Here is a 27,194-nt window from a genome sequence, read left to right as displayed (position 1 = left end):
AAGAAGAACATTAAACTATTTATAAACCACAGTAATACGTAATATATAAAATACCTTAAGAATAAGGGAGTATACATTCTTGTTAATTAACTAAACTACTCTTTTAATAATTAAATGTAAAATTCGAATCTGAATTTTCATGTTAAGGAAAGGTTTTCAGAGCCTTAATGGAATTGCTGTGATCCCCACGGTGGCTTCATTCTTGTTCTTTTAAATGCAAAACAAGAATGTCTCCTTGAGGATGAGGGTTGAAAGGTAGAATCAGTCTTTGGCGAACTGTTTGAGAGCAGAACTCTGCTACAGCAGGATTTCTCAACAGTGGTACTCCTGACATCTTAGACCAGGTAATTCTTTGTTGTGTGGGGGCTCTCCTGTGTTCAGGGTACTTAGCCGCACAGTTGGCTTGTACCTATCAAGTAGCGCTCCTCCCCCAGCCCAATTGTATCCAGACCTTGCTAATGTGTCCTGGGGGCACAATCGCCCGCAGTTGGAAATGTATGTCCTATAAGAATTTGATTCTACTTAGATATTTTTTTCTATGTAATTGGTGGGAGAAGGGGGAAAGGAAACAATATTTATTGCTTATTGGGTATGAGCTAGGCACTATACCTATGCTTTCTCTTTCAACTTAGGGATAAAGAAGCTGAGGTTCAGAGAGATAAAAATCTGCTATCATAAAGATAAGGCAGTAAAATCAGGATTGCAAACCAGGGTTGTCTGACTGCAAAGTTTAGTCCTTTCCAGCACACACCCCATTGCCTCTCTGCAAGAAAAACGGCATACCTCAAGTTGAAGAATTGCAACAAGTATGTCCAAAACTATTTAAAACTTTTTGGGGGAGGGGAATTATTTCTTCTATTGTTTACATTTACTTGAATATAAATGTATATTACCCGTACCTATAGACTCTGGGGCCCCTTATTACTGTTGTAATGCTGTGGTCTTATCTCTCAAAAACATAGAGCAACACAATGGAACAGCTTCAGTTCTGCTCTTTACAAATTATACAAAAGCCAGAGCCTAACGGTGCCAAAAGCAACTGGTATCGTTTACATAAGGGCTGAAAGCTAATAGTTAACTTTTTTCATTTAATTCCAGAAAGAGTAAATAACACCTCACTTTACAACTACGAACGGGTAAAAATCGAATAAAATGTCATAAAATGGAGAGGAAACCATTAACCCAAAAAGAAAATGGAAAGGTTGGCTCCACCGCTCCCTCCCTCTCGCGCTTTCGCTTGCGCTGGGAGCGGGTGCCCGCTGCGCGGCCTGGGTCTCTATCGCCCTCGCCAAACTCCCGTCCTTGGCGCCCAGAGCTCTCTGGTTTCCTTTCCCGCCCTGGGGCCGAGCTCGGCCTCTCTCGGAGAAGCCCATCCCAGAGAGCCAGGCCTGGAAAAACAACAGCAAAAAAAAAACTTTGGCTCGTTTTGCAGTTCACTGAAAAAAGGCAAACATTCAAGTTTGGTTTGGGGCTGTAGCCGCCGGTTCCGATTTTGGGGTGGGGGTGGGGGGGTGTCACAAGTCGGTCAGGTTCAAGTGCGCATGTGCGTAAGGGGTCGCTCGGGCACTTATTGAGCGCCCACTGTCTACGGGTGGCCGGGAGTGTGTATCCCCGGCGCGCGGTGGGTGTGTGGCGAGGCCGCGTGCGCGCGTGGCGGGCGGGGGCGCGCAGGCCGCGTGCGCGCGCGGCGTCTGTGGCTGGGGAAGGGGGCGGGCGGGGGGGGTGTGTCCCCGAGGCTCGCTCGTTCGCTAGCTGGCTGGCGCGCTTCTCCGCTCCCTTCCCGGGCGGGGAATCCGGGCCGGGTTGTGGCCGCGGCCGCGTACGTGAGCGCAGTGTCCCGGAGAGGGAGGGCAGGCCGGCCAGGTGGGCGCGAACGGATCCTCGGCGGGCGGGCGGCCGGAGCTGAGAGGGGCTGTGGGCCGCGCCGGGTGGGCGGGCGGGGGCAGCTGCAGCTGCAACCCCGAGCCGAGCCGAGCTGTCCGAACGGGAGCTGCCCGGCCCGCGCTGCTGCTCGTGGCGGGGCGAGGTGAGCTGCGCGGGGACCTCGCGGCGCTGCAGCCCGGGGACGGGGGCGGCCCGGGAACTTCCCACGCTCTGCACGCCCGCGGGGGCCGGGTCGGCGGCCTGAGGGCACGGGAGGCGGGCGCCGCCGGGTTAGCGGCCGGTCGGGACGCGGGGGCGCTGCGGCAGTGCAAGTGCCCGCGCAGGCTGGGTGGGGGGTGGCCGCCCGCCCTCCCGTGCGCCGCCTTGTTTTTCTCGCCCGCCGCGGGCGCTCGCAGAGGAACCCCCTCCCCAACTTTGAGCGCTTGTCCGGAGTTGCCTCTCCGACGGAGACGGACCTGCCCCCTCCCTGACCCTTTCCGGCTGGGCCCCTAGCCCAGCCCTCCCGACGCCCCGCGCGTTCCTGACCATTCCACGGAGCGAGCGAGCGAACGAGTGCCGGGCTCCGGGACGCGCGGCGCGACACACCCTCCAGCTCCGGGGCTGCCCCCCACCCTTTCTGTCCCCTTTTGTACACCCCCACTTCCTTCCAGGCGGTTTACCATGCCTTTCCTCACCGGTGGCCCCTGGCGCCCATTGGAAGGGGCACTGTGGGCATGTGGGGTGCTCGGGTGGGGGCCTGGCCTGGGAGTTCGTCATATGCAAACAATTCCAAAGAGAATTTTCTAACCCCGTCTGGGAGTTCAGGGCTCAGCTCCTTCACTTTAGCATTGACTCAGAAATCTAAAGAAGCCCACCTGCCAGCCCGTGGAGTGGCACTGCCTCCTTGAGTTCAAGCAGTCCTGGGCAGTCCTCTGTGGCTTTCGAACGTTTCCCTCAGGCAGGCGTTTCCTTGATGTCAGGCCGCCACTATCTTCTTTACACTTCTCATTCTAGAAAAGTGTCCCTGCTGCAGTTTGCCTGAAAGTGAGTGATCAACAGGTATTGAAGGCTTTTTTGACACCCTCCTGAGGTGTTGTGTAAACAGAGGTTCTGGGTCTCAAGGAACTTGAAACTCAGGGAAACAGCAATTAAGTTCAACTCCACAGGTACTTTTGAGGGGCTGCTGTGTTCTCAGCACCGTGCCAGTCTCTCAGGGAGAGATGATAAGAGGCACACAAGAAATCTAAGGCTTCAGAAATCCTGCTGACCAGGTGGAAGTGATTTCAGAACTAAAGTTCAAATTAATGGGCCATGGCTGCCTAAATTATTATAAATGCTGGGGGGAGGAGGAGTTTCAAAGAACAGGTTAGAGTTGGGGGACTGGATTAAGGATACTGAGTTATGAAATAAGTTGGGCAGTTGGAGGATAACTGACTGGCCAAGGCCCAAAGGCAGGAGAGGGAGAGGTAACAGGTGCCAGAAGAGAGTAGGTTCAAACAGTTTATCTCGGTGAGGGAGGATACAAAAGATAGATGAGATGATTCCTTCCCAGAGTTTATGATCTTGAGAAGGAGACAGAAACCCTTGAGCATGTGAAATAAGACCTTAAGATAAGGCACAATTAGCTGTCAAAATGTGAAGTGTGGAAGAGATGCTGTTGGAGCTCAGAGAAGAGGGCTGTGGGCAGGAATCACAAGCACTGTATTCCTGGAGGACGAGACCCTTGAGGTGGTCATGAGGTGTGATTGAACATGGCTTTCCTGAGAGACAGGAGATGGGCTTGGCCAGGCAAGGGAACGTTTCCTGAGCAGGAGATAAAGATGGAGAGGAACAATGGTTAAGATTGTGAAAGTCCTAGAAAGCCAGACTGGGGAATTGCACTTTACCCTGTGTGTACTGGGGAGACATGAAAGGTTTTTGAGCCAGAGAGTGACGTAATGAAAGGGTGTTTGGAAAGGTTTTTAAAATAGTGTTCAGAGACGAATCAGTAGACTGTTACAGTTGTGGAGTGCTCAGAGTTTGGACTGGGATAACTGGAGATGGAGAAGAGGGTGGATTTTAGAAAAGCATTACTGTTGAAATAATCTGTTGATAGGGGCAGGGTGAAGGAAGGAGATGAATGGAAATTAATTCTTTGTGGAAATTGATTACATGCCAGGACCTTGGAACTGCTGTCGTTAAATCGGAAATGTGTGTTTTGGAGAGAAGCAATTGACAGGCTGCAGAGGTTTCTCGTATTTGCCAAGACGTCCAAACACAGGTGTCCTGCAAGCAACCGAAGCTGTGAGATTGGTGGGAAACCACGCTGCCAAAGCTGGGAGAGGGAAGGCACTCTGAGTGGGATGTTGTCTTGGTCAGAGGTCGTAGGTCCTACAAGTGGAGGATGCTTTTGAGTGAATTGGAAGACTCTGTTCTGTATTGCCATTCAGATGACATTGCCAGGTCCTGAACCTGAAGCTGGCAGAGCAGCTTGGGATTGGAGATGGGAGGGAAGAATGGAATTTGCTAAACACAGAAATTGTCGGGCTTTGAAACAAGTTGAATAATGCTCTCTGCCGAGACCTTCAGGCTAGTCCTGGTGTCCCTTCGTAGGTGGGTGTGGGGGGGAAGCCATAAGATGGGGGAGCAGCAAGGTGACCAGCAAGGAGCAAGGAGGGAATCTGGGGCCTAGGGAGACTGCCTCTCCCAGGGCCAGGTCTGTTCTAACCTGTGCCATTGCTGGTTCCCAGGAACCTGCAGTGAGGAGCTGGCGCCGGTTTATTCTTGAGCTCTGAATTCCGCTTTCTTGTTGCAAGGGTGGCTTAGGGTGATTTGCCGAGCAAATTCCCCAAGCCTCAACTTGCAACATCTGAGGGCTGGCGAATTTAGAGGATGATTGCAAAAAGTTGCAGAATGGAGTGGAGAATGTACTTCAGAGTTCCTGAGCCGCCTCGTTTTTTTGAGATGCAGGATCAGTGAGCTAGCAGGGGAAGCTGCCTTGTGTGGGCAGAGGCGTCCATCAGATATTTTTCTTTATCGGGAGTATATGACTGTCAAAAAGGATTTCATGGAGCAGTGGTTGAGCTAATTTACTCTTTAAAGAGTAGTGTTGTTGTTGTTTTTTTTCTTCACTGTTTTATCTGTGACCTACATTAAGAAATAAAATTTACATCATGATCTAGGTACAGTAAATCATGTATGTAAAAATCTAATTTAAGTTCCTGAAGTACTCCTTTCTTTTGTCTGGTGCGATCTCCTTTGGTACTTTAATTTTCCATTCTTTTCTTTAAAGATTTTTATTTATTTATTTGACAGGCAGAGATCACAAGTAGGCAGAGAGGCAGGCAGAGAGAGAGGGAGAAGCAGGCTCCCTGCTGAGCAGAGAGCCTGTTGTGGGGCTTGATCCCATGACCCGAGGCTTTAACCCACTGAGCTACCCAGGTGCCCCCATTCTTTTCTTTTTCATTGAAAAATGCTTGCTGTCTCCCACTCAGTTGACTTACCCACTCTGTCATGGATGTAACCCAGTTTGGAAAACACAGTTACAGAGAACTTTCACATCTAGTAAGTGTTTATTAAGCTGCTTGTGTGCAGTGCTCCTGTTCGTAGTGCAAGTGGAGGGAAGCATGAGGAAGAGATTGAACATTTACAGGCTAGTTGGAGAGAGAAGGTACACCTATGATTAAGGAGCAAGGCAAGATGATTAAATGCCAAAGTGAAAAATAAGTCCCTGGAGGGTTCATAGGAGGGGGCAAGCAGCTTGGGCTGGAGTGGCTTGGTAACACTTTTTTTTTTTTTTCCTAAGATTTTATTTATTTATTTGACAGAGAGAGATGACAAGTAGGCAGAGAGGCAGGCAGAGAGAAAGGAAGGGAAGCAGGCTCACTGCTGAACAGAGAGCCCAATGCGGGACTCGATCCCAGGACCCTGAGATCATGACCTGAGCCAAAGGCAGCGGCCCAACCCACTGAGCCACCCAGGCGCCCCTGCTTGGTAACACTTTTGGGGATCGGGAAGGAAGTCTGGGATGAACTCTTGGTGTGTCACATGATGCCGCACAGTTGGGGGGCTCTGTAACATGGACAAAGGCTTGGAGTTAGGATGTGCACAGTGTGTGTAAGAGTGAATAAAAGAGGGTTCTTATTAGAGGGTGGGGAGATGCTGGTCTGAAACGGTGGGTTAGGATCAATGTGTGGGGGTTATAAACCAGTGACCCAGAGAATGTGTTCTGCCCAGAAGGGTTATAATTTGGAGTACACAAAGGTTTTAAAAAATTGGGACGACGCAGAAAACCTCTGGATTGGGGACTCTCTTAAAGAATCAGATCAGGCAGTGAGTAGTGGTGGCCTCCTATGGACAGGAGACAGGCCTGGTGGTTCCCCATTATCATATTCCCAGCACACACTTCTGCATGAGTGCGGTCTCTTTACATTCCCTTACATTTAGTCTGTAGGCCTTTGGGTTTGTGACCTGATCTTTCAAGAGACTTAAATGCCAACCTAGGGAATTTGGGATGGCTGTCCTGGTTCTGGGTGGCCACTGGGGGATTTTGGTAGGAGTGTGACATGATGGAATCTGAGATATTTGTGTGCGAGTGATTTGTTTTAGGCAAATCAACGGCACTTGCCGAGTTGCTGCTGGCTAGGACTTGAAAATATTTTTATGATGATTGGAATGGCACTAATTAGGGCTTTGGGCTATATTGTGTATTGTGAGGCCAATTTCTAGTGACCCCAAGATCTTTCAAGCTCTCCACTTTTCTGCTTCTGGCTGGCATGGGTAGATGGTGGCTCCTGGCACGTATCTTCCGAGAATGATGTTGGGGTAATAATTTGGTGAGATGTGAGTCACCACTGTCAAATGCTGTATGACATTAGATTCTCAGGATCTTTGGTTATATGAGTCAGTAATAAAGGAACAGTAAAGAGAGGGGCTGTGTCATTTCTTATTTTCCTATTCCTAGGATACCTCTGGGGGCAGGCCTCTGTGGTCCAGAGATTCATATTCCAGGATTCAAAATGACCACGGAATTATTGTTTCAAACCCAGATGTTAGTGCAGATGACCCTTGGAAAACTAAGCTTTTTGGAGACCAGCTGAAGTTGAGTAAATTCAGGTCTCTGTGGTTTGGGGACAGTTGGTGCACCCTGGAAGTCCATAACCACCAGTGATTCCGAGCATTTCCCCAGGTGAGAGGGACGGAACAGTGTTCGCCCTGCTTTATGCAGCTTGCACAATCTGATTATTTAAAATGTTGCTGTTGTGACATTAACAGAAGCCAAAGGTGACGTGCTCTTTGCTTAAAAATGTGTGGCTGTCGGATGTCAGGGTAACCAGAAGTCAGCCTAATGGTATCAAACAAATTGAACCCTTTTCTTGTTTTACACGGTGGTTTGCTGCTAGGACAGAAATGAGGGAATAGCTCTGGCGCACTCTGGCTTTAGTAAAGTATTTAACAGTTTCTTAAGATATGATGGTCCATATTAAATAAGCTGTGGAATGTGGGCTGGATGGTGTTATTAATTTGACAGTCATATGCAAAAACTGTTAATTAGTGGCACTGAGTCAGCCTGGAAGGGGGTCTGAAGAGGATCGTCACAGGGTTCTATTCTTGGCCTTGAGCTATTCAACATTTTTTCCAGTGTCGTGGATGGGGATACAGAAGTTGTGTTTGTCAGCTTTCTGACGGCGCAGAGGTGGGACGGATTGCTTATTTAGGAGGTAGATCAAGGTTCATAGGAATCCAGAATGAAGTTCCAAATTAAAAAAGAAATTGAGTAGGGGATAAATATAAAGTGTGATGTAGTTTTTAAAATTTGAATTGTTGATATGTTCTGGTAAGTTAATTCTACTTCTGGAAGCACAGTGAACACTAGATCCAAAATGTGGATGATTTTTATCCACAGGGATAAAATAAAATTTTTAGGCACAGGGATTATTCACAGTCTTGTTTTTTTGTTTTTGTTTTTGTTTTTTTTTTAACTCTAGGGAAAATTAGAAACAGCCTAAATGTCCAATAGTGTGACTGGACTGGAAGTAACCTATAAATGATTCTGATGGATATGTCTTTATAATAGAATATGATGAAGCCATTAAAAGTGATGTTAAGGGGATGCTTGGGTGGTGGGTGGCTCAGTTGGTTAAGTGACTGATTTTTGGTTTTGGCGTCAGGTCATGAGATGGAGCTCAAGGTCCAGAGTCGTCTTGAGAGACTCTCTCCCTCTCCTTCTGCCCCTCCCACTCACATGCTCTGGCTAAAATAAATAAATCTTCAAAAAAAACAATGTTTAGGAATACCTTTAAAATAACATGGGCAAATGTTTCTGCTAAAAGTTAAGGTGCCTCTACAATATGATTTCAAATCTTAAAGAAACAAAGTACATAGAAAATGGCTGGAAGTAAATATACTAATTCTAATAGCAAATTACCAATACTGGAAGGGTGGATGGAGCTGAGTGACTTTTTTTGCATTTTTAAATTTACTATTTGTATTTTCTGTAATGTATATTTAATAGCACAGTGGGGAGAAAACACTGCTATGTATTTTTAATGTATTTTTTAGAGCAGGTTTGGGTTTATAGCAAAGTTGAGAAGGTATAGAGATTTCCCATTACCCCCTGCCCCCCCCCAACCATGCATAACCTCCCCCACTATGGACATCCCACCAGAGTGGTACATTGTTGAAATTAATGAACTCATATTGACATGTCTAATCACCCAAGGACCATAGTTTACATTAGGGTTTACTGTTGTTGTACATTCTTTGAGTTTAGACAAATATATTAAAGACATGTATCTACCACTGAGTATCATATAGAGTATTTTTATGCCCTAAAATCCTCTGTGCTTTGCCCATTTATCTCTCCCTCCCCCCAACCCTTGGCAACCACATTTACTTCTTACTGTGGACAGTTTCTCTTTTACCGAGAGGTCATATAGTTGGAATCATATAGCATATAGTCTTTTCAGACAGGCTAGTTTTGCTTAGTAACGTGCACTTAAACTTCCTCCATGTCTTTGAATGGTTTGATAGCTCATTTCTTCATGGCACTGAAGAATCCATTGTCTGGATGGGCCACAGTTACTGTGTATCTGTTGACCTCCTGAAGAGCATCTTGGTTGCTTCCAAGTTTTGGCACTTTTTATGAACAAAGCTGTTATAGACGTCTGCAGCTGCTGTAGGTTTTCATGGGGATGTATGTTTTGGCTTCTTTGGGTAAATACCAAGGAGTGTGATTGCCAGATCATATGATAAGGGCGTGTTTAGTTTTGTAAGGAACTTCCAAACTGCCCTCTAAAGTGGCTATACCATTTTGCATTTCCCCCGGCAATGAATGAGAGTTCCTATCGCTCCACGCCCTCACCAGCCTTTGGTAGCATCATGGCTCTGGATTTTGGGCATTCTCATAGGTGTATGGTGGTATCTCGTTTTAATTTGCATTTACCTAATGACTGTGACAACGTCTTTTCATGTGCTTTTTTGCCATCTGTGTATCTTCTTTAGTGAGGTGTCTGTTAAGCTCCTTGGCCCATTTGTTAATCGAATTTTGGTTCTCTTATTGTTGAGTTTTAGGAGTTCTTTGTATATTCTGGATAACAGTCCTTAGCAGACGTCTTTTGCAACTATCCCCCCCCCCCCAGTTTATCTTTTCATTCTCTTGATCACTGCTATTAAAACAAAACATGTTACTGTTCAAGGACAGGATCGGGTAAAGGTAGATGCTTTATTCAGTGACTGATCTTGAGTACCTCCCTACTATATGTCAAGCCCTGGATTAGGCACTGGAGTCACAAAGTAAGACTCAGCCCCTGACCTGAAGCTGGTGATCTAACTGAAAGAGGGAGATGAACAGATGAGTAGACAAGCATACTGTAGCTCTCTTGGTACTCCAGACATGCAGAAGAGGGGCAGATCATGTGGGGGGAAGAAAGTTTTGAGATTGTTCTATTGTTCATGGCTTGATGTGAGCCCAGAGGTACTCAATTTGGGCTGAATACTGTTGATTAGGGATGCAGTAGAAGAGGAGGACAGGAATTAGGCTGACCTCTGAAATCCTTTCCAGTTCGTAGGGTTATTATGTGACTTGTCAATGCTGAAAGATAATGTGGAATAGGGGGATACACCTCTGCTTGCATAGTATTTTAGTGAACGTAAGCTCTTTTAAAAAATGTTTATCAGTGAGTCCCCAGACTTTTGGGAGACCCTTCTGGGGTCATTCTAGAGAGGATGAGGAGAACCATTTCACGGTTGGTCAGGGTTGTGACTGCTGAAAACTGAATTTGGTCTTTCAGAAACAAAGAGTGAGGGTGGGCTGGAAGTGGCGAATGATAAAATAGATGACGGTGTTGAAGACCAGTGTGTTTATTGGGCAGTTTTATTCAGTATACTGAATGAATGAAGATGGGCCCTTTAACTGAATGATGGCTTGTCCACCTGGCTGTGGTGGACCTGGGAGTGCCCTGGATCATCTCCTTCCTGTTTCGTCTCCCACACTGCAGATTTCTATCACCAGCTGTAGCGCATTAAAAACTGTCCTGACCCCAGGGATCAGGCTGAGCCCCATGACGGCTCTCTAGGTTTAGGGACAAAGAGAACAAAGGGACAAATTTAAAGAAATCTGGAGTGAGGTTTTCTAGGAATGCACATTTTTGGTTTATATCAGACAATAATGTTTGTGGTTTGAGTTAAAAAACTTACTTTTTCAGTTTATTAATAGCTTACACATAGAAAATACAATGTCCGTTTCTATAAAATTTGACTTAGTTTAATTTTGCCTAAATTTTACTTAAATAGAGGGCATATTTAGAATCTGCTATGATGATTTAAAAATTTTAGGTTCTCTTCCTGATATTTTTGGGTTACATTTTGTTGGGGGGGGCAGTGCTAGGGGTAAATCCCATAACAGAATTTCTTAGCTCTGCAGAGAGAATGGAGGCTTATCTCAAATTTGGAGAATATCACAAGATGATTTCTGTGTCCCCGTGATCCAGCCTCACATTTTGGCACTTGAAAAATCAGTATTTGGCAAGAAAGTGCTCTCTTTCCATGGAGTGAAGCAATTTGGGGGTGCAGGAAGTAGGGGATGACAGCTTTGGGTATATGTAAAAAATACAGGCAGGACGTGGTTTTTTAGAACTGAAGTTGGAAATGTTTTGCCCTTAATGATAAAGGTCTGCTTTATCTCAGTATCATTGGGGCCTCACAGAGTATGGACCATCAGCTGGGTTTGTTGAATCGCTCAGAACTTCTTCCTTGGGCTGCTTACTGGAGGTATGGGAGACACTTAGACTATCGTATGCTTTTTTTTTTTAAAGCAAAGTATGATAAGAAATAACCGTTCACAGCCTTTTTTGTCCTTTGAGTGTAGGGAAGCCATAAAACTCTTTCAGTAAAAACAACCACTTTCAGTGGCTGTTTTTTTTTTTTTTGGTGCTTGCGGAATGAAAAACTCCCTCTCCTCTTTCTATTTTTCTTCTGCTGGAAATGAATTGCTCTTGGTGTGCCGTTCTTAAATTCATGTGTCCTCTATCCATTTTAATCTTGTTATCTATTTTTATGGTGACTGTCGCCATGGTACTCGAGCTCTTTACACAGCACAACAGAGATTTCAGATGTCTGATAGGACAGCTCAAAGTTCTGCTGCAGCCAGCAGAGAAACAGTGTCAGAGGAGCTTTTTTTTTTTTAATTGAGGTATAATTTGCATACACTGGAATGCTTAGATCTTAAGTATGCTGTTTAATCAGTTTTGACAAATGGGTTTTGAGACAGAACATTTCTATCACTGCAGACGTGTTCCCTGTGACTGTTTCCTGATTACTGCCGCCGCCCCCCCCAGAAGTACCACAGCTCTGATCTCAGTCACCCTGGTTAGTTTTGCCTCCTAGATTCTTAATATTAAAATGTTGGCTTTCTGAGTAGGGCTTTGAAGAGGCGGACGAGTGTGTTTTAAAATCAATAGTTTATATGGTTAGGTGGCCCTGGTAAGTAAGTAATTTTTGGCACTCGTGTGCTCATGCATAATTCGTCCTCCTCATTAGTCCACAGGATCCAGATTAATGGTAGGAATTCTGATAAGAGTCTGAGGCACAGACAACCAGGCCTAGGGTGGAATGTGTGCGGTTGGGCAGAGGCTGCCATTATTGGCTAGTGTGTGTTAGTTGCCTGTGTTGGAGAGGCAGAATGCTCAGCTAGAACTGCAGTTGCTCCTAGGACATCCCTTTGGGTTTCCAGAAACCCCCCTGACATGCTTTCTCTCTTTCCCTACCTCTTCCTTGAACTAGCATATAAATTTAATGATCCTAGGAGTTACAGTGTTGGGCTTGTAATAGTATAACAAGGTCTGTGTTGCAAAGCCCACTCCCTGCACTGCTGAGTTCTCAGCCTCCTGGAAAGCATGTGTCAGATTCAGATACAAATTGCTCTCAACACTTTACTGAAATGTATTGAAAAGGGTCAGTTTCTTCCTCCCTCCCCCCCTTCCTCCTTAAAAAAAACCTTAAACAGTTAAATGCAGTTTTCGTCACAGAGAATGCATGAATACATTCTCTGTAGAAAACAAAACAAAACAAAACAAAAACAAATGCTGACTTCCCAGAGGAAACAGAATCTTCTTGACAACCACTCCTATTCGCAGGCCTTCTCCAGAGGTTAACCTCTGTTAGAGGAGTTTGTTGGTAACTAGATGCTTTATGTACTTGTGTTAAAACAAGTTCAGCGTGTTGGCTCCCCTGTCCCCCACGGCAGGACATCTTGGTGATTGCTTCCTGTCCGCCCATCTAGGACTTCCTGATTTTGTCTAACTCCTACCTCGCAGTCTTGAGAACCTTCCCCTAGTTTATGGGCATTTAAGTTATTTCCAAACTCTTTCGTATTATAAAGCTGTTACAGTAAACTTGGCTGCACATGCCTCTCTTTGTTCATCTAGGGTAGATACTGAGAGAAAGCAGTTGTTGGGTAATAGGGTGCTCTGATTTGAAATCTTAAGGAAGATACATTGCAAGGTCAGTTCCTAGCTTAGACCTGATTATAGGCCAGAACATACTTGAAGTGCGTTCAGACATGAAGCGATTGTTCCCTCCCTCCCTCGCTCGCTCCTGCTCTCCTCTTCCCTTCCTGTTGACATGCAGCGTTGTATTAGTTTCAGGTATATAACGTAGTGATTCAACAACCCTGTACTGCAACTGTAGCTACTGTGTGTGACCACACAGTGCCATTACAATACATTGACTTCATGTCCTTTGCCATACCTTTTCATCCCCCGACTTACTCATTCCATTGCTGGAAGACTGTATCTCTCATTCCCCTTCACTCATTTTGCCTGTCCCCCTGGCACCCATCAGTTCTATGTTTTTTTGAATCTGATTCTGCTTTTTGTTTATTTGCTTTGTTTCTTAGATTCCATGGGGGAGTGAAATCATATGGTATTTGTCTCACATAGCATAATACCATTTAGGTCTATCTCTGTTGTCGCAAATGGCAAGATCTCTCTCTCTCTCTTTTTTTTTTTTTTTTAGGATGTTTATTTGTGAGAGCTCAAGCAGGGGGGACGGCAGGCAGAGGGGGCAGACAGAGAAACTCAGATGTGGGACTCAATCCGTGGACCCTGGGATCATGACCTGAGCCAAAGGCAGCCACTCAGCCAACTGAGATACCGAGGTGTCCCTCATTTTTTTTTTTTTTTAATGGCTGAGTAATACTCCCTGTATATGTACCCTGCATCTTCTTTATCCATCTGTGGACACGTGGGCTGTGTCCATATGTTGACTACTGTAAATAATGCTGCAGTAAATGTGGGGTGCATATATATTTTCGAATTAGTGTTTTCATTTTCTTTGGGTAAATACCCAGTAGCAGAATCAGATGGTATTTCTATTTTTAATTTTTTGAGGAAACTCCATACTGTTCACAGCGGCTGCACCAGTTTGCATTCCTGCCAACAGTGCATGAGAGTTCCTTTTTCTCTACGTCCTCACCAACGCTTGTGATCTATTACTTGATATTTTAAAAATTTTTTAAAAATTTCTTTCTGATTTTAGCCATTCTGACAGATGTGAGGTGATAGTTCATGATGGTTTTGATTTGCATTTCCCTGATGATGAGTGATATAGAGCATCTTTTCATGTATCTGTTGGTCAGCTGTATGTCTTCTTGGAGAAATCTCGATTCAGTTTCTCTGCCCAATTTTAATCAGATTATTTATTTTGGTGGTGTTGAGTTGTATAAATTCTTCGTGTATTTTGGATACTAACCCCAATTGGTTATGTTATTTGCAAATATCTTCTCCCATTCAGTAGAGATTTTATTGGTTTCCATCATTGTGCAGAAACATTTATTTTGATGTTGTCCCAGTAGTTTGTTTTTGCTTTTGTTTCCTTTGTCTCAGGAGGCAAATCTAGAAGAATATTGCTGAGGCCAGTGTCAAATAAATTACTGCCCATGTTCTCTTCTAGGATTTTTATGGCTTCAGGTCTCACATTAAGGTCTTTAATGCATTTCGAGTGTCTGTGTTTGGTGTAAGCCAGTGGTCATTCTTTTACAGGTAGCTGTACCTTCCTCCCAGCACCATTTATTGAAGAGCTCTCTTTTCCTTATTGTGTATTATTATTTTTTAAATTTTTATTTATTTTTAAAATTTCTTCTCAGTGTCCACCCTATTGTGTATTCTTGTCTCCTTTGTCATAGATGAATTGACCAAACAAGCCTGGGTTTGCTTCTGGCCTATCTTCTGTTCTGTTGATCTATGTGTCCGTTTCTATGTCAGTACCATACTATTTTGTTTATTGCAGCTTTGTAGCATATCTTGAAATCTGGGATTATGATACATCCAGCTTTGTTCTTTCTCAAGATTGCTTTGGTGTTCACAGCCTTTTATGTTTCCATACAGATTTTAGTATTGTTTGTTTTAGGTCTGTAAAAAATGCTGTTGGTGTTTTGATAGGGTTTGCATCAAATCTGCAGATTGCTTTGGGTAGTATGGGCATTTAAACAGTATTAATTCTTCCCATCCATGAGCATGAAATATCTTTGCGTTTGTTTGTGTCATCTTAATAGTTTTCAGTGTGCAGGTCTTTCACCTCCTTGGTTGAATTTCTACCTAGGTATTTTACTCTTTTTTAATGTGGACATAAACGGAATTGTTTTCTTAATTTTTCTCTGTGCTACTTTATTCGTAGTGTGTAGAAATATACCTGATTTATGGGTATTAATTTTGTATCCTGCAACTGTATTGAACTCATTCATAATTTCTAATAGTTTTGATAGAGTTCTAAGGGTTTTCTGTGTATAGTATTATGTCATCTGCAAAGTCAGAGTTTACTTCTTCTCACCAATATGGGTGCCTCCCCACCCCCTGCCCCGCCCATGTCTGATTGCTACGGCTAGTATGAAGCAGTTGTTTCCTAAGACTAGGGCAGGGTTTAAGTTGTGCTACGTGTGTGGCTCCCTGGCCACCCCTCCGCCCCCACCGGCTGTACGTCAGGGCTGCTTGGCTACAACAGGTGGTGTTGGGAAGAGCCCGTCTGAGCCCCATCATTCATTCTTTCTGGTCTCCCTGAGGACTTTGGTCTGCATGTTGGTTGTGGTTATGTGGAGAGGAATCACAGGTTGGATGTGTAGCACATTAGGACTCTGGATGGCAAATTCTCAGTCCAGTTCATTTCCAAACTGGAGACCTTCAGTGCATCTGTAATTCTTCTCGGTGACATCTTTAGAATTCCAAGTGTGGCTTAAATGCTCAAGCCAAGGGTGAGGCACATTTGGAAGCATTTTAGCGTTCTTAAAAAAAAAATCTAGAACGCTGTCGTATTACTTTTATTAACAGTTTCATTTTATTTGGAGAAGGATGACGTGTATCTCTCTCTATTTACACTTCTTGCCATGATCTCTGGATTTCCGAGAACTCCCTAGAAATCATGAAAATTCATCATGTCAGGCCAAATCCATTCCTGTAGGAGGACTTGGCCTCCTCGAGGGAGGACTTGGCTGTCTCTCTCTTGAAGGCACCTGCGTGCTGGTGCTGCTGGTCACCTCACTGGTGAGAGGCAGGGCCCTTTGCAGCTATAAGTATTACACAGGGATTTGCCTTCAGATCCTTCATGCAGATGTTAATGCAAATGGTTCTGGTTCTGATTCCAGGGGGACCCCCCTGTTGCATTAAAACTCCTGTCCAAACCCAGTGATGCATTTACATAGTCGTCTTTTGGGGCGTTGAGGCATACCCTCCTCTGGTCTCCCTTGAGCATCAGCAGACGGTACCTCTTCTGTCATTTCAGGATTTGTTGACAAAGTTGGCACCCTGCCTTATCTCAGGGCCCTCCTGGCCTTGGTCTTTCTGGCCTCCTTAGCATGTCTGCCCCATCACACAACCCATTTAGGTGACTGTCCTCTGTTCTTACAGGTTGTCTTTTTTGGCAGGCAGCAGCCAGTGTGCTCAGTAGGGTTGAGTCTCTAATTTTATGGGGAAGAGGTAGGTGGGTAGTATGTTTGTTTTTAGTATTCTTGCCGTGGTGGTGGACAAAATGGTTTGTCTTTCTGTCTTTTGGCCTTGGTGATCACAGCAGTATGACAGTCTGATCTACAGTGACATTGAGGTTCTTTTATGAGGTTCTGATGATTGTCCTAGAGCTTTGACATGGCCTTGAGTGTTTTTTCCTTATATGTATTACATTGCCCTTGTCATTGTTATAATTTACTGACTGCTTTTCCTCCTATTTGTTCAAAGTTTCCCTTTTAATCTTCCCATAAGTTTGGCTTAGCACTACTCAGAGTTTAGTGTCTTTTTTCTTCTCTTTTTTTTTTCTGCCTATCATGTATCAGGTACTCTGCAAGGAAGGGATGGTGCTTAGTACCTGAGGTGCATTTTTTCACTTTTCTTCCTAGGCTGCTTTGTCAGACCCAGTGAATCAGAATTTCTAGGAAGAGGAGCTTGGGGACCCTTTAAAACCAAGAGACTGTTGAAAACAAAGCTGCATTGCTTCTCCAAAGCCCCAAATTATCTTTGGAGTAGGAGCCAGTGTTTTCCTCCTTTTATAGTGAGGAAACAGACATAGAGAGGCAGGTGATTTGCCCAAAGTCACACATTGGGAAGTTCAAGTTGGTTTGCAACCCTGACTCTTTTCGCTCTGCATTCTCTTGGGCAAGTTTATAATAAGTGTTAGATAATAATTTTAGTCCTGACGCTGAGTGAGCCCCATGCTTGACACTTTGCTCTCACAATGCCCATTTCATTTCCTCTTCTGCGGACTGAACCACCACCACCACATTAACCTCTCGGTGACTCAAGTTTTTCCTAACAAGGAGCCTGTAAGAGGTCATGTAGTCTAGCCTCTTCCTCCTCTTCCTTGATGTATAGATCTCCCGTATAATACAGTAGAAAGAGCAGAATCTGAATCAGACATATCTTAGCTCCCGTCTTGGTTCAGTCACTTCGTGCTTTGTGGCCTTGGGCACATGACTCAATGCGTGTGAGCCTCAGTATCCTTACCTGTAAAATGGAGAGGACAGTGGTTTTTCTCTCTGGGATTATTTGAAGGGTGAAATGTGATGCAGTACATGAAATGCTGAGCAAGTGACTGGCACATAAGCCTTTGGCAAATAATGGCTATTGGAACCTTCCAGAAGGAGCATCAGTCTTCAAAAGGCTGTTTGTTATAGAGAAGATGCCCTGTTTTTCTCTTTCTGGTTTATTCTGTAATAGTTCTGATGATGTAGTTAGACGCAGTTTTGTTTCTTGTGTACATGGAAGTGCCTTTTTCCTCAAAGGCTCTAGTCCTCTGGTGGCCCCCAACTAAGTGTGGTCTACCTGTCAGCCCGCTACGTGGGCGGCGTCCTTGATCGTCCTTGAAGCAGGCAGGAGCTCACCAGCGCCATGTAACCACGGCTTGTGTGTCTTGGCCTACTGAGTGCTGATTTCATCCTTCACTTCTCTCAGAACTCATGAGTGTGAGCCATCTGGTCTCTGTGATTGATCCACATTTATTTTGTCACTTTGGCTTAGACCATCCTCACCAGTGAGCACTCTGCCTGATGCCATGAACCTGTCCATTTCGGGGAAGACATTCACAAGTGGACACCCCGGTGTCCTGAGCCAAGACTGGGGCGAAGCCGCATTCAGCTAGTTTCTCTGTCTCTGTTTTGTCTTTGAAACCAGCCTCAGCCACGTAATTTTTGGGGCATGAAGACTCCCGAAACAGCCTTCTCTGGAGAAGGGTACTCCCTGAGTGGTTGTGCTCTGGGCAAACCCCTCCCCGATGGTGTTCATTTTTCACCATGTGTTTAAACAGTCTTCTTGACGGTGTCTCTATTTGCTTCACTTAGACTGACTTTCTTTTTTCTGGAGGAGTGTGTCTGTCTCCCTCACCCTCCAGTCACCCAGCAGACTTTTTTTTTTTTTTTAATATTCATAGCATACTTTCTTTTGGCTTAATTAACTTATGTCAAACACTTAAAATTTTAACATGCACATTCATTTAACTTCTTGAGCTTCATCCTGAAAACCATTTTTTTTTTTTTTTTTTAAATCAGACTTCCATGTCAGAGTGCTGGATGTTTTTTTGCCTTTTCCTGAAATAAGCAAATTCTGATGCATTCATCTAATTATACAGCACAAAGATAGGAACGTTGCTCTGGAGCATACTAAGTGTTTATAGGAACAAGTGCCGGAGGTGTGGTCCAGGTGGCAGCTCCGTTTGCCCAACATTCTCTAAAGGCAGGGGCTGAGGCTTGGGCTTCTTCGTTGTTCTGGGCAGTTTGTCGGTTAAGAGTCTGGCACCTGTGTGGAGCAATCAGCATGTTTTTATAAATGCTGTTTGTGTTCTGGGGTGCCCCTCTCCCTGGGTCTCTGGGGAGTCGGTGCTGTGTTTCCCGTGTGGGTCTACCCTGGCGTGGGCAGAGTCTGGGTCTTGGACAACTGGAATCCGAGACTGAAGTGTCTGTGGGTGGGGTACAGATTGGGGAGGCTGCCGCTGGAGGGTGCTCTGGGAGGCCGTTTGGGTTCCGCCTCGGGGAGCTTTGGCAGCAGGCCCTGATTCACCCTGGGCAGGGCACCAAGAGAGATTTTGGCTCGGGGGAGTGGAGCGGGATTTGGGCCTGTGTGTGAGCGGGTGGGGGCGGGGGCAGGTCACGTGGGCGACGGGCAGTGGCCCGGGTCCTGACTTGGAACTGCAGTGGCAGAGCTGTCTGGCTGGGTGTTGAACTCTAAGCCCTGATCCCTGGGGTGGTTCACTGGAGCCAGCAGGCCTCCAGATGGAATCTGTTGGACTTCTGGGTTCCCCTCATCCTGCTGAAATCAGTTTTGTTGTGATTTCCATTAGTCAGTGGCTCACCCGTAGTTTACTTTTGGATTTCCTTTGGAGTCAGTAGTTGTATTACGGTTCTGGTTGAATATCCTTTGCTGAGTGCGATTCCCAGATGCCAGTGCGACAGCGACCCCTGAGCCTTCTGAGCCGCCTGTTGCATAATGAACGTAGCTAATGTAACACGGTCTAGAGTAAGGGCATAGGGCAAGGGAGCACATCTGTCGTGTGCTGGGTACTTCCAGATTCTGGGTACGTTTCTCATGGTCTACAGGTGAGACAGGAAACGAGGCTCCAGAGTGGTGGCTGAGTGTCGCAGGTCACACAAGTGGAGGTGACTGGCTCTCATATCCCGGCTCTCATATCCCTGTCTACCATCTGTTCTTTCCCTGGAGAAGTGCCCCTGCAGCGAATGCTCCTCTGCGGGCTGGCTCTCCATTTTGGTGAGGCGTGTTCAGCCCCTCAGCATCCTACAGCCTTTCCCCCTCCGCCATGGCACCCCTGGGGGATAGGGAGCGTTCCTGCTGGTTTTGGAGGGTGCGCCCCTCTCAGAGCAGAGCAGAGTCTCCCAGGAGAAGATAATAGAGCCACAGGGTGAGGGGCTGCCCCCCCACCCCGTCTGGAAACAGAAAACCTGATAGTTCATGGGGGAGTGGGAATAAAGGGAAAAGTTGGATTAAAAGTTGGTCTGTAGAAGCCTGGCACTCCCCCTACTGACCAGACAGCTCTGTAGCCATTGGCCAGTCAGCCTTTCTGGTCTTAGAACAAATTCTGGTGTTAGCTCCTATTTCAGGATTTAAGTGCTTCCAGCTACTAGAATATTCTGTCCTGCCAACATTACATGTTTCTTGTGATTTATAATTTCTGAGATTACAGTTTACTTCCCATTAGCTTACATTTTAGACTGGTGCCTCCCAGATGACCCTTGGGTTCCTGAGAGGTATTTGGGTAGGTATTCCCGGTCCCTTTCCTTACCTATTAACCTTTCTTGGTTAGGTGTCTCTGAGTTGACCAATCTTGTCTGCATGTGCATGGTTTCTTATCTTTAATTTGGGGTCTCACACTGGTGGCGCACCCCCCAGACCAGGTGGCACCTTCCTTGGGCACCCGAAGCCCTGTGTGCTCTGATCAGCCCTCACAGGAAAGGGTTGCTGCTCTTTTATTAAGATGCTGGTTCCAGCGAGGCAAGTCAGTAGGTGGCTGTCACCCTCCTTACAAGCCCCACTGTCGTGACTAGTATTTTTTCCAGTTTTATTGAGGATCAGCTGAGATACATCACTGCAGAAGTATACAGTGTGATGGGTTGCTTTACGTATTTTGTGAAATGATGATCACAACGGATTCAGCTAACATTTGTCTTAATGCTGATTCAGCGAAAAGAAAGAAGAAAGGGAGAAAAGTGTTCTTGTGATAAGTACTCTCAGACGGTACTCTCTTAGCACCTTTGCTGTAGATCACCCAGCAGTGGTGGCTCTAGCCTTTGCGTGGGACGTCACGTCCCCCATACTTAATTCTCTTTCCACTGGGACCTTGTGTCTCTTGGCTACCTTCCTCTGATGCCCCGCCCCACCATCCCCTTGCCTCTGATAACCACGGGTCTGATCTCTTTTTCTCTTGAGTTCTTGTTTGCTTGTTTTGCTCTTGTTTTTATTTTAGATTCCACGTGGAAGTGAGATCATACCTTATATGTCTTTCTCTGACTTATTTCACTTAACACAATGCCTTCAGGGTCTGTCCGTGTTATTGCAAATGGTGGGATTTCCTCATTTTTCATGGCTGAATAATAGCCCACAGTATATATATACATCTTCTTTATTCATCTGTCAGTGGACATTTAGGTTGTTTCCATGTCTTAGCTACTATAAGATAATGCTGCTATGAACACAAGGGTGCAGATATCTGTTTGAGTTAATTTTTTTTTTAACCTTTGGATAAATTCCTCACAGTGGAATTCCTGGATCATAGGATAGGTCTGTTTTTAATTTGTGAGGAACCTCCATACTGTCTTCCCCAGTGGCTGTACAAGTTTACATTCCCACTAGCAGTGCACGAGGGCTCCCTTTTCTCCCCATCCTTGCCAGCGTTGGTTACCTCTAGTCTTTTGGAAGATGACTCTTCAGACAGGTGTGAGGTGATACTTCATTGTGGTTTTACTTTGTGTTTTCCTGATGATGAGCAACGTTGACCATCTTTCCATCTTTTCATGGCCTTCCATATGTCATCGTCTTTTTTTTTTTTTTTAAGATTTTATTTATTTATTTGACAACAGAGATCACAAGTAGGCAGAGAGGCAGGCAGAGAGAGAGAGACGGGGGTAGCAGGCTCCCTGTCGAGCACAGAGCCCAATGCGGGGCTCGATCCTAGGACCCTGCGACCATGACCTGAGCCAAAGGCAGAGGCTTAACCCACTGAGCCACCCAGGTGCCCCACCTCCATATATCTTCTTTGGAGAAATGTCTGTTTGGGTCCTTTACTCATTTTTATTAAAAAGATTTTTATTTATTCATTTATTTGAGAGAGAGAGAGCACAAGCAAGCAGAGAGAGAGAAGAGGATGCAGGCTCCCCACTGAGCAGAGAGCCGATCCGGAGTTTGTTCCCAGGACCCTGAGATCATGACCTGAGCTGAAGGCAGAGGCTTTAAACCACTGAGCCATCCAGGTGGCCCACTTTAGTAATTTTTGATTAGGTGATTTGAGGATTTTGTTTGTTTGCTCACTGTTCAGTTATATGAGTTTTTATATGTTTTGGATAATGTTTTGGATATTAACCCCATATCAGGTATATGGTTTGCAAATGTTCTTTTTTCCCTCTTCTGTCGGTTGTTCTTAGGGAATGTGATTATTCATTCAAATGACTATCGAAATCCAAATAGTTTCTACTTCAACCACTTAAATGAAAAAAGAAATATATAGAGAGTATATTTCTCTGCCTTCCTAAAGGAGAACATCAGAAAGCCCCCCCCCCCTTTTTTTTTTTTTGGTCTTGGGATTGGCACCTTGGGCATCATTACTGCAAGACTTCCTTTCTGGCATGTGTGCTACTCAGGGCCTTATGCTAATGGATTGTTAGGCTTTTTAAATTCTCACCTCCATGTTTCATATTTTTGGGGGTGGTTGTTTTGTTGCCAGCTTGTGCTTTTTGTTACCATAAATGGTTCTAATAGGTCCTTTCTTCCCAATGAAACTCACACTTTCCTCTTCACAGTCTTAGGAGGATCAGACAAGGCCATGGGAAGGTATGGGAGCTGTGAACTCCAGAGTCTTCCATCCTGAGCCCCCGTCCTGCTGCTGGGTCTCCGCTTGTGGAAAGAACAGAACTACTTCAGAGAGGATCCAGGAAAGCTACAGATGCCACAGCTTGTTAGCTTGGACAAATAACATGACCTTGAGGAATCTCAGTTTTTTGAGCTATAAAATGGGGATTGTATCGTCCCTCTGTATTTTCTTGAGTTTCCGGGAGGTCAGGAGGCAAAGGAAGTCTGCAAATGTGTGTGTTAAAGGGAGTGTAAACCCAAGTGCCATTCAGACAGCACCTGGTGGTTTGAGGTGTGCTTTTTTAAAAAATTGCTGGAGAGAATGGTTAGTTCTCTAGGAGATACTCAGCTCCTGGTTTCCTTCCTCCCACTGGGCTCTGGGTAAAATGCCAAGTCAGCAATCACTCCTCTCCCCGCCTCCTTCTGGAACGCTCACATAGTTTTAGCACAGTTCAGATCAGGTTTAACCACAGTGCACGCACACACGTACACATGCGTGCTCTCCCTCCCCCCATGCATGTACAAAAACAGTGCTACACAAACTCTCTGCCTCACACGGCATATTCGCAAGCATGTTTTTACCTGTGGCTTCTTCCTTACATAGAATTTTCTGCCTGTTTTCAAGAAAACACAACAGTCTCAGAACTGAGTTCTAACAGTAAACCTCCACCTTTGCTTTTGATACTCTGTCGTCATTTTAGGGCATGCAGCAGGTATATTTCTTAGGGCACATATTATTTTTGGAATCTGGGGCTTTCCTTACCCATAGGGATATCATCCACTTAAAATTCTAAACCTAAAAAAAAAAGAAAGAAAAAAATCCTCAATCTGATGGGATTTTTTTGGTCTGTGTCCTCAAAGGGCTTACAGTCTAAGGGATATGCAGTCCTCCTGGCACTAGTAGACATTGTTACAGATTCCTGATGACCAGCACCCAGGTGCTGGGCACTGGCCCAAGAATGTTTTAATACCCAGCAGTGTATGCAGGAGACAGCAGTGTATGAAAGGCACCTCGGTGGTTTTGAAAGCTAATGGGGAGCTAGGTGTGATGGAAGGGGAAGTGCACTTGTTCCTGGGTAGGACTGTGAGAACAGCTTTCGTTCCCTGCTGGCTGTGCAAACAGAATGATCTCCTTGACTTGGACTGAATGATTTTTGTGCAGTCAGACCAACAAAAGTGTTTGCTGATCAGGGTCATTTAGCATTTGCTAGGGAAAATTTGGTGTAACCAGATCAGATGACCTATTTCTATGGCCCATCTGCTGGAATATGAAAATAGCACTGCTATTTGGGACTTTTACTTTTTCCTTCCATTATTCTGTTACATCTATTACTAACAATAATGGGAAGGCTGGGTGCTCACTTAGAGGGGATGCTGTGGGGAGGATTCCAGCCCTGAATGGGAGCTGGGCAACCTTTAAGGTCCCTGTCAGTCTTGCTGGTCTGTAATTTTTAATTTTGCTGATGGTCTAAACCATCATACACAGATGGAGTGTAATCTAGTTTTTAAAAACCTACAGTAAAAGATGATGATTAGAATGCCCTGAGAATCCAGAGTCATTTTTCAAACAGTTGATTTAGAAATGTTGGTATTGAGTCAGGCACTAACACGCTCAGTGCGTTATATCTTAAACTTGGATTGTAAAAAATCGAAAATTTTGGAATGGTGTAATAATATAACTTGAGGGGTCTAAAAGTTTTAGCTGAGGCCCTTGGCTATTCTCAGAGGGGTTTCTGTGAAAATCCAGGCTGTATAGAAGCTTCTGGAAAGAAAGGTCAGTGTATGCCCAGTGAAGTGAGTATTTTTTTCCTTTTTCTGGAGTAGGCATTCGGGTGGTGGGTGATGGGTGGGTGGGGGGAATTAAGCCTGAGAATCACCAGGCACCATTTGGATGGTGATAACATAGGGGTATGGCAACTTACTTTTGTTAGGGCTGAAGGTGACCAGAAGACTAAGAGGATCATAGACGTATTTGCATATAATCATAAATATGTTGTAAATGCACATGGCATCTTTCAGCAGGGGTCATCCCTGGCTAAGCATTGCTGAAAAATGAATTGTTTGGGAATCCTATATCCTGATAAGTTCTGTTGTAAAATGATAGCTGTGGTTTGCTACAATATTTTGACCTTTGGATGAGCTTAGATAGTCACTTGAAGAAAATTTTCAAGTTAAAACTTTGTAGATTTACGGGACTCACTCCTGGGTGGCTCAGCCAGTTGGGCGGCTGCCTTCGCTCAGGTCATGATCCTGAGGTCCTGGGATTGAATCTCTCATCAGGCTCCTTAGCCTGGATCCTGCTTCTCCCTCTGCCTGCTGCTTCTCCCTCTGCCTGCTGCTTCCCCCTCTGCCTGCTGCTTCCCTGCTTGTGCTCACTTTCTGATTAAAAAAGAAAAACAAAAAAAAACTTTATAGCTTTAAAAGAAAAAAAATTAGCTTTCTGATAAGATAATAAGAAGGATACACAAAATATTAGCCAAAGAACGAAAAACTCAAGTTGTCGTTCTGTGTAGTAGTTACCAGTGAAGATCATAAAATGGAAAGCTGAGGTTTAGTAGGGACATGGCTTTATGCACACTATAATCAACACAGTCCCTGGCAGAGGGTTGGTGTCCCTCCCCACGTTCATTAGACAGGCAGCAAGCACCTGAGATTTAACAAATGGGAGTCTTATTCCAAGCTTCATTCTCTTTCAGCAACAACAGCACACCCCAAGAAGCCTCATTAGGTGTGTGTTGAATCATGTTGACTTATGACCTGCCTCCTGAAGTATGGCTAGGAGTGGACTGTGAGGCCAGGAAGTATACTGCCTGGCTTGCTGCAGTGTCTTTGGGTGGGAGGAGAGAGTAGCCATTGTACATGAGCACGTGTACACACACACACACACACACACACACACACACACACACACGTGCTGAGACAGGTGGTTGTCCAGCAACAGTCACATGTCAGATAGCAATTTGCAACTCAGAACCACAGAGAGGGGTTGTTTTCTATTCTGTCTGTTGCAGTCAATTTAACTGATGGCAGATGTCCTCATTAAGGGCTGTTAGTACATCACAAGTGTTTGCTGAGGTTAACCCCTTTTGGACATTGACCAAAATACAAGGGCAGCCCCCGATGTATTAATGACAGCAGCAGGGATGAGAAGTGCAGAAAGGCTCAGGAGCTCTTTAAAACTGTCCTTCAGCTGGGAAGGCGTTTTTAGCATAGGTTTATGATTCCTTCAAGGAATTCCATTACTAACTTCATAAAGTAGGATTGGGCTGTGTGTTGAAACACTGTTACTGTTACCCTGAAGTAGTGGCTTCTTGGGTTTCTTTTTGCTACATTAGAATACTATAGCAAATTATGGCATGGCTGTTTATATGGACTGATTGCTCCCTAGGAAAAAACCAAAGGGAGTGAATAGAAGTAGAGATGAGGAAAGAGGGGTTTGAAGGAGGCTGTAGTTAGATGAATAGAAGTGTACTGGGAGGTAAGGTGGGACCCATTTCCCTGGAGATGGAAATTCACAGGTGATCCTGGCAGGTCAGTGTAGATCCGGAGCTACCCTGGTCCCCTCACTCACCTGTGTGACAAACCCGTGTAGGTGCTTCAGGTCATTTCTGAATCCCTCAGGGACTGTGTTGATTATAGTGTGCATAAAGCCATGTCCATAAAATAATGAGAATAACGATGAACCCAAGAGAGGCATCGATTCACCCCAGGTGATGCTGCCCCGTCTGTATTTAGTCTAGATTTGTATTCTTCACGTCCATGCTATCCATCCCCAGTATAAACTCAGGTAAAATGTTCCTTAACATTTGGGATTGTCATGTTACCTCTTTTTGCTCTCCGAGAGGCAGTATATTTGTAAAGGTCTTCTGAACCACTAAATGATTAACAGTGGCTTGGACTGTTTAACAGGGTCACACTAAAGCATTGACCTTTATTTTGTAGGTCGGAGGCTAAGTGGAGAAGAGATTTTCAAGGAAAGAAAGTGCACAACGAATGGAAAAGAGAGACTTGTAGGAATGAGAGCTAGTTTTTTTTTCTATTGAGGTTCATTGACATAGGAAAAAAAATGCCGTGTAGGTAAAAAGCAGTGTAATTGACTTGTATTTTAAGAGATCCCACACGTATTAGAAATACTCCACCCAGAGCACGGGTTCCCATTTGTGTAGCCTCCCCAAGCTAACCTCTGGCGCTCAGTTTCCTCATCAGAAATAGAAGACTGTTGTTGCTTTCAAGTCATTTCTGAGGATTTAATTAAGTACAGTCTGTGAAAGCTAGTGCCTACTTGGTACTTTAAAAGGTAGTTTCCCTTCCGTTTTTCTCTTCTGCTTTTAAAAATTAAGATGTGGGCATCCTATAAATAAATCAGATAATAAAATGCGTTTCAGTGGAATTGGGCCAGTTAAAGGAGAAAGGCCAGAGAATGCAAGCAAAAGCACGTGAGGAGGGGCGCCTGGGTGGCTCAGTGTGTTAAGCCGCTGCCTTCGGCTCAGGTCATGATCTCAGGGTCCTGGGATTGAGTCCCGCATCGGGCTCTCTGCTCAGCAGGGAGCCTGCTTCCCTTCCTCTCTCTCTGCCGGCCTCTCTGCCTACTTGTGATCTCTCTCTGTCAAATAAATAAATAAAATCTTAAAAAAAAAAAAAAGCACGTGAGGATGAGCTGGGAGTGGACAAGTTCACCAGTTTGCACAGATCCAGCAAAGCGTTCACAAACCAAGGGAAAAGTATTCTTTAAATTTAAAAAGAAAAAGGCTTAGAAAAACATTGTCAGAGTCTGTTAGCCAAGTATTTCAGGCCCCATCTGAAGAC

The 27,194-nt window shown here is 45.0% G+C and overlaps 1 protein-coding gene across 3 annotated transcripts in view; it reads left to right on the top strand.

Moving 5' to 3' along the window:
• The first annotated feature begins 1,605 nt into the window (after nt 1-1,605).
• The window catches only part of ZNF395 (zinc finger protein 395), a 43,830-nt gene continuing 18,241 nt past the window's right edge, over nt 1,606-27,194 (top strand). Inside the window, exon 1 of one of the 3 annotated variants that reach the window (XM_044225014.1) lies at nt 1,606-1,621. The gene's annotated coding sequence lies outside the window, so the exon portion shown is untranslated. Of the gene's footprint in view, nt 1,622-1,835; nt 1,864-1,974; nt 2,027-27,194 lie in introns of those variants that run through there. The other 2 variants (XM_044225016.1, XM_044225015.1) reach the window with 2 other exon arrangements.

The sequence above is a fragment of the Neovison vison genome, chromosome 11, assembly GCF_020171115.1.
Source record: "Neovison vison isolate M4711 chromosome 11, ASM_NN_V1, whole genome shotgun sequence".
Lineage (NCBI taxonomy): Eukaryota > Metazoa > Chordata > Mammalia > Carnivora > Mustelidae > Neogale > Neogale vison.
This window is presented reverse-complemented; position numbering and strand designations above follow the sequence as displayed.